General features: G+C 39.3%; 1 long non-coding RNA gene across 1 annotated transcript; it reads left to right on the plus strand.

Annotated features, from left to right (window-relative positions):
* Positions 1-4,470: 4,470 nt before the first annotated feature.
* LOC147989866 (uncharacterized) lies at positions 4,471-7,887 on the plus strand. Its single transcript, XR_015618142.1, has 7 exons — positions 4,471-4,899; positions 5,226-5,403; positions 5,731-5,908; positions 6,234-6,411; positions 6,741-6,918; positions 7,246-7,423; positions 7,514-7,887. It is a non-coding gene; the product is annotated as an uncharacterized LOC147989866 (long non-coding RNA).

Raw genomic sequence — 7,887 nt, forward strand, 5'->3', positions numbered from 1 at the left:
AGAGAAACACACTTCTATAATTTTATTGCATACAAAAATGCATAGTGCCAATGTCTTTTTATTATTATTGTCCTCTTGACCTTCTTCATTGGCTGCAATGTAGTTTGATGATAAAAGGTGAGAATGGTGGATCTTAGATTTCGTATGTGATATGAGAGACATACCTACACTTGCTTATGTTGTTTGACAACCTGAAGATGAAGTTCTCCAGCTGGAAGATCTATGTCTTTTCCACCGTAATATGTAAATGTTTCACTAGTGAGAAACTCCTTGGTGAATAGGAAACATTGTCATCTATTCGTACCTCTCATTGTTAGTGGTTGTTTTAAAATTCTATGCTTCTTTTGGCTAAGAGTACGTGCAAACAAATAAACATCACATGCCACTATTAGTGTTTGGCTCATGACCTATATGTTTTTTGTTAATAAGAAGCGACCACGGCTGAATTCAATATATCTTCTCTACCATATATTTGATTTTCTCTCTGCATTCCATATATCTTATCTACATTTATTCATTTATTTATTTGTAATGTTTATTTGTTTCTCTTTCACTCTGATTGTCAAGTTCGGTTCTCTGGACTGGATAAGCTCCAGAGGAGGAAATTCCTATGCTAGGTGCCACACATGACAAATACAAAGTGCATATGCCGATTAAGGGTAAATAACTAAGAGAGGACAGATTGCTTACCAATGTGAGCAGAAGGAGACCTGTGAAATCAATGAAGCCAATGCAAGCACCAAGAGTTCTATGAGGGAGCAAACGACATAATTTGAAGAAAAAATATTTGGATCGACAAACTAAAGAAAGGAATGTAAGTTTAAGCATGATATCATGTACATAAAAATAATGGAAGCAAAGAACATAGTTGCATAAACACCTACCACTAATATTTGAGGGATGCATAGTCTCTTGTCACAATGTGGTAAAGTACTGATAGATTCATAGATAAAAACCCCAATCGATGGAATACATCTAGTGTAGAAAACCTAATGCTTAATCATTTCTCCTAATAAAGGGTTGCCAGTTTTTCCTTTATCGAAAGGAACACATACTAAGAATTCTATAATAGGTAAATAATGCACAATTCTGGTTGTCAAATTGAATGAAAAAACATAACATTCAATCAAGCGAATGGGAGAAGCAAGAGACCGGTGAAGCAAAACGTCAAGCACCTTTCAATCCGAAGCGCAATCTGAAAAATTCAAAAACATAAGGTCAGTGTGGGGAAAAGCAACTACGCCAACTCATCATGCCACCGTGCATGCCCCGCTAAATTTAATTATCTCAACATTTAACTATACCAACTCACTATGCCACTATGTAGGGGAAAAGACCCACCTTAACATGCATCATGCATGGTACTTATATTAAATAATTTTTTTACAACTATATAATAATCAAACATATTAAATTATATACGCTTGAGTTTCAGTTCTCATATTGCTAATTAGAACTCTAAATTTCATACCGTCAAATATCATAGACTTATTGCATCCAATTCCTGTTGCAACGCGCGTGTATCATCTCTAGTTTACTGGATCATGGCACACACTTTAAGTGTGGGTTGCTTCCATAACCACACTTCAACTAGGGAAGCTTAGTTTGCCTCTCATCATCAAGTTTGTACCTTCTTTGTGTGCACTGTTTTAAAGCGTACTTATGTAAAACAAACTACATAGTCCACTTTATATATGTCCAAAATTTTGCTCACGTTACAAATATCTGACAGTTGCATAGGTCCCGAGTTCAGTCCAACATATATAGTTTATCCCCGTCAGACATTGCATTTATCTTACCCGATTATTCTTCATTGACACTTTAAAATATGTTTGAAATAGATGCATAAATCATGTGCTACTTTTTGCATGTGTAATTCAGTATATCTGGATCCGATAATGTGCTTCATCACGCTTGAGCCAATTACGTTACAGATTAAGGACGCGGTGAGAAGGTAAAAACACACATAATTTTTCATGTTTTCTCCTTTTCAAGTTTTTGTTACCATGACAATGTGTTAGCAATGTATCCCCGTTGCAATGCACGGGCAATTTTCCTAGGCACTAAAAAGAACGTTTGGAAAAAGGATCAATAAGAAGAAGCCTTTCAACAGTTGAAACAAATCATGACCAACGCTCTTGTTATTTTCCATCTAGCATTGTTTCTCTTCCGAAAAGAATGGCATTCATTCATGGGTTGTGAAGGGATTTTCATTTCTGTTGATCTCTAGCCTATGAATTTTTTTCCCCAAAGCTTGTCTTACCCTAATAAACACCAAAGAAAGCAGAACCTTAGATCCCCATGTGCAAAATATGAGCACATGGACAAGTCGAAAGGTAAAGAAGTGAGTGTGTTGCGTGGACCACAAAATGGATATGAGAGTGATGATGTCGAAGGTAGTTAGATTTAAACAACGACCGTAATAAATGTTCTTTGGACGGTGGACCGAACAGCGATGGCTAAACAGTAATAAATGCTTTGGACGGTGGACCGAACGGCCGTCCGAGACAAAGGTGGGCGATTTGCTATACATCTGGTTGATTGTCTCTCTCTAGCACCACTTCACTTCCTCAATTCACTTCTTCACCACCGAACTACCTCGGGCGCTAGCTGCACTGCCGGCCATGGCCACGCCCGCCACGAAGCTCATCGCCGGCGCGTTCGTCGCCCTCCTTGCCCTCGCACTGGCGGGGGCGGACAAGGTGGGCGACGACCGCCACGTCACGCCGCCGCCGCCCCCGAGGTCGCCCTCCCCACCAGCCCGCCCAGCCGCGCCGCCGCGCCCGCTGCTCGCCTCGCCGCCGGCGAGCCACGGCAAGAAGACGGGGAAGATCCTCGCGGGGATCTTCGCCGCGCTCGCCGTCGCCGCCGCCATCTTCTACGCGCTCTGGCTGCACTGCCGCGCCCCTGGCGCGTCGCCGCCGCCCCCGCGCCGCCGCGCCACTCGGAGCCCGCGCCGCCGCCGGCGGGCCGCGCGAATTCGAGGATCAAGATCCTCATATGACGCCCATGCTTCAGTTCAGTGTAGTGACTAGTGAGTGCCGGGTTGATATAGTATTAGGCTATTAGCTACCCTCGTGTAAAAATGGCGCAAAAATCTACGGAATTGCTAATTTTCAGTCGGATGTTATTAACTCGCTTTCATTCGTTCTCTTGTCCGGTCGATCTCCAGCCAGATGTTCCGGGCTGCACTTCTTTTTTTCTCCCAGCGCGCGGGTTGTTTATCGAGTCCTAATCACACTGTTCCTTTTATTTTGATTTTTTTTTCTTCTTCTCCCCCCTGTAGCTGCCTTTGACCGGATCGTTCCACGGCGAGAACTTGAAGGCAGAGAGGCATGGTGATTTTGGTTGGAGGCCTCACTCGCTAATCTCTCGAGGCGCTTTGGTCTGCAAGCACCCCCTCCCCCCGTGTCATATTCCTGTGCGATTTGCTATACATCTGGTTGATTGTCTCGTTGTATTCATCTACATGCATTTCTCTGCTGTAGATATTTGTGTGCTTGATAAACCATTTAGTTTTTCTTTTTCTTTTTCAAGCTCAAACATATGAGAATGATCCTCACAGGGAGCTTGTTTTTCTTTCGGATGTCATGAGGTAGGAAAGAGATCTTGGAGGGGTGAATGCATCAGAGGGGGTGTTTACCTGTGTTTTTTCTGCATCTCCAGCCAGATGTGTGTCCCAGATCATGGAGGAAATGCCCTCTCTGGTGTGGACCCGTTCAAGTTCATGTTGCTGGTGTGTTTATAGTGCATACTTTGGACTAGGCTGTGACAACATATCAACATTGCTCTCTAACTATGTGAGGCTTTCTTTGGCGAGTATGTATATAATTAATAAGTTTTTTTAGAAGATGAAGTGAATAAGTTGTTAATTCAGTTTTTATCTCTGATCTGTTTCAAAAAAAAAAATCTCTGATCTCTCTAACATTGTTTGATACAAAAAAAGTGTCACATGGGAAGAAAATAAACTTAAAAGTGTGCCCCCCAAAAAAAAAAAACTTAAAAGTGTGTAAGTGAATACAAAGTGTTGTTGTGGACCTCTAATTAACAAGCATACATATTACTATTTTCCACACTACAAAAAAAATGCTGAACATGGTCAACCTTCTTGCTCTAAGGTTTATTGAGCAGGATTACGAGCAAGGCAAAGCCGGTGGCGCTCATCACCAATTTTATGATTTGTCAGTCTAATCTCCAATTTCGTTCGGTCTTGCAGATGCATCATGTGTAGCTTTTCAGCCTTGCAAATTAGAGATTTTGATTGATACATGCATATTGTTGGAACATTGGTGCGTTCAAAAGACTATGGGTGGAATTAACAAAGAAACTGATGATATGAAACAATCCAGGATGAATTGCCAGCTCCTCTTGGATCTTTTGCTAATTCCAACAAGGTAATATTTAAGATTTATTCCAACATGATCTCTCTAACATTGTTTGATACAAAAAAAGTGTCACATGGGAAGAAAATAAACTTAAAAGTGTGCCCCCCAAAAAAAAAAACTTAAAAGTGTGTAAGTGAATACAAAGTGTTGTTGTGGACCTCTAATTAACAAGCATACATATTACTATTTTCCACACTACAAAAAAAATGCTGAACATGGTCAACCTTCTTGCTCTAAGGTTTATTGAGCAGGATTACGAGCAAGGCAAAGCCGGTGGCGCTCATCACCAATTTTATGATTTGTCAGTCTAATCTCCAATTTCGTTCGGTCTTGCAGATGCATCATGTGTAGCTTTTCAGCCTTGCAAATTAGAGATTTTGATTGATACATGCATATTGTTGGAACATTGGTGCGTTCAAAAGACTATGGGTGGAATTAACAAAGAAACTGATGATATGAAACAATCCAGGATGAATTGCCAGCTCCTCTTGGATCTTTTGCTAATTCCAACAAGGTAATATTTAAGATTTATTCCAACATGATCTCTCTAACATTGTTTGATACAAAAAAAGTGTCACATGGGAAGAAAATAAACTTAAAAGTGTGCCCCCCAAAAAAAAAACTTAAAAGTGTGTAAGTGAATACAAAGTGTTGTTGTGGACCTCTAATTAACAAGCATACATATTACTATTTTCCACACTACAAAAAAAATGCTGAACATGGTCAACCTTCTTGCTCTAAGGTTTATTGAGCAGGATTACGAGCAAGGCAAAGCCGGTGGCGCTCATCACCAATTTTATGATTTGTCAGTCTAATCTCCAATTTCGTTCGGTCTTGCAGATGCATCATGTGTAGCTTTTCAGCCTTGCAAATTAGAGATTTTGATTGATACATGCATATTGTTGGAACATTGGTGCGTTCAAAAGACTATGGGTGGAATTAACAAAGAAACTGATGATATGAAACAATCCAGGATGAATTGCCAGCTCCTCTTGGATCTTTTGCTAATTCCAACAAGGTAATATTTAAGATTTATTCCAACATGATCTCTCTAACATTGTTTGATACAAAAAAAGTGTCACATGGGAAGAAAATAAACTTAAAAGTGTGCCCCCCAAAAAAAAAAACTTAAAAGTGTGTAAGTGAATACAAAGTGTTGTTGTGGACCTCTAATTAACAAGCATACATATTACTATTTTCCACACTACAAAAAAAATGCTGAACATGGTCAACCTTCTTGCTCTAAGGTTTATTGAGCAGGATTACGAGCAAGGCAAAGCCGGTGGCGCTCATCACCAATTTTATGATTTGTCAGTCTAATCTCCAATTTCGTTCGGTCTTGCAGATGCATCATGTGTAGCTTTTCAGCCTTGCAAATTAGAGATTTTGATTGATACATGCATATTGTTGGAACATTGGTGCGTTCAAAAGACTATGGGTGGAATTAACAAAGAAACTGATGATATGAAACAATCCAGGATGAATTGCCAGCTCCTCTTGGATCTTTTGCTAATTCCAACAAGGTAATATTTAAGATTTATTCCAACATGATCTCTCTAACATTGTTTGATACAAAAAAAGTGTCACATGGGAAGAAAATAAACTTAAAAGTGTGCCCCCCAAAAAAAAACTTAAAAGTGTGTAAGTGAATACAAAGTGTTGTTGTGGACCTCTAATTAACAAGCATACATATTACTATTTTCCACACTACAAAAAAAATGCTGAACATGGTCAACCTTCTTGCTCTAAGGTTTATTGAGCAGGATTACGAGCAAGGCAAAGCCGGTGGCGCTCATCACCAATTTTATGATTTGTCAGTCTAATCTCCAATTTCGTTCGGTCTTGCAGATGCATCATGTGTAGCTTTTCAGCCTTGCAAATTAGAGATTTTGATTGATACATGCATATTGTTGGAACATTGGTGCGTTCAAAAGACTATGGGTGGAATTAACAAAGAAACTGATGATATGAAACAATCCAGGATGAATTGCCAGCTCCTCTTGGATCTTTTGCTAATTCCAACAAGGTAATATTTAAGATTTATTCCAACATGATCTCTCTAACATTGTTTGATACAAAAAAAGTGTCACATGGGAAGAAAATAAACTTAAAAGTGTGCCCCCCAAAAAAAAAAAAACTTAAAAGTGTGTAAGTGAATACAAAGTGTTGTTGTGGACCTCTAATTAACAAGCATACATATTACTATTTTCCACACTACAAAAAAAATGCTGAACATGGTCAACCTTCTTGCTCTAAGGTTTATTGAGCAGGATTACGAGCAAGGCAAAGCCGGTGGCGCTCATCATCAATTTTATGATTTGTCAGTCTAATCTCCAATTTCGTTCGGTCTTGCAGATGCATCATGTGTAGCTTTTCAGCCTTGCAAATTAGAGATTTTGATTGATACATGCATATTGTTGGAACATTGGTGCGTTCAAAAGACTATGGGTGGAATTAACAAAGAAACTGATGATATGAAACAATCCAGGATGAATTGCCAGCTCCTCTTGGATCTTTTGCTAATTCCAACAAGGTAATATTTAAGATTTATTCCAACATGATCTCTCTAACATTGTTTGATACAAAAAAAGTGTCACATGGGAAGAAAATAAACTTAAAAGTGTGCCCCCCAAAAAAAAAAACTTAAAAGTGTGTAAGTGAATACAAAGTGTTGTTGTGGACCTCTAATTAACAAGCATACATATTACTATTTTCCACACTACAAAAAAAATGCTGAACATGGTCAACCTTCTTGCTCTAAGGTTTATTGAGCAGGATTACGAGCAAGGCAAAGCCGGTGGCGCTCATCACCAATTTTATGATTTGTCAGTCTAATCTCCAATTTCGTTCGGTCTTGCAGATGCATCATGTGTAGCTTTTCAGCCTTGCAAATTAGAGATTTTGATTGATACATGCATATTGTTGGAACATTGGTGCGTTCAAAAGACTATGGGTGGAATTAACAAAGAAACTGATGATATGAAACAATCCAGGATGAATTGCCAGCTCCTCTTGGATCTTTTGCTAATTCCAACAAGGTAATATTTAAGATTTATTCCAATCTTGCATTTCATTGTTTTAGCTGAATCACTTACCATCTATACTATTGCACACAAAAAACATTGCAGGATTAACCAGAGGATGAAGTTGAAGAATTGGAGCTAGCAGTGTGTGTCTGGTTAATAAGCAAGCAATTCTCCCTGCTCCACGAAAGCTGCAACTGAAGATGAAGAGCTTGCTGCACTACAAGGTAAAAGCGGCCGTTGTTTGGCAGCAATCTAATGTCTGGACAAAGAACATCATCACAAGGATTCGAACTCCGGACCTATGGGTTGCAACGAAGAGCTGCTAACCAGTCGAGTTAAGAAGCTTTAGTGACTAACATTGAGCGTGCCACTTTTAGAACAAAGTACAACGCAGAATCCGGGCAGTTTTTGGATTTTTTTTATCTTTTCTTGGAAATTGTGAAAAAATAATTCAAAAAAGCGAGTAATGTTTGAAA

The sequence above is a fragment of the Triticum urartu genome, chromosome 1A, assembly GCF_056163025.1.
Source record: "Triticum urartu cultivar PI428250 chromosome 1A, HENAU_Tu73, whole genome shotgun sequence".
Lineage (NCBI taxonomy): Eukaryota > Viridiplantae > Streptophyta > Magnoliopsida > Poales > Poaceae > Triticum > Triticum urartu.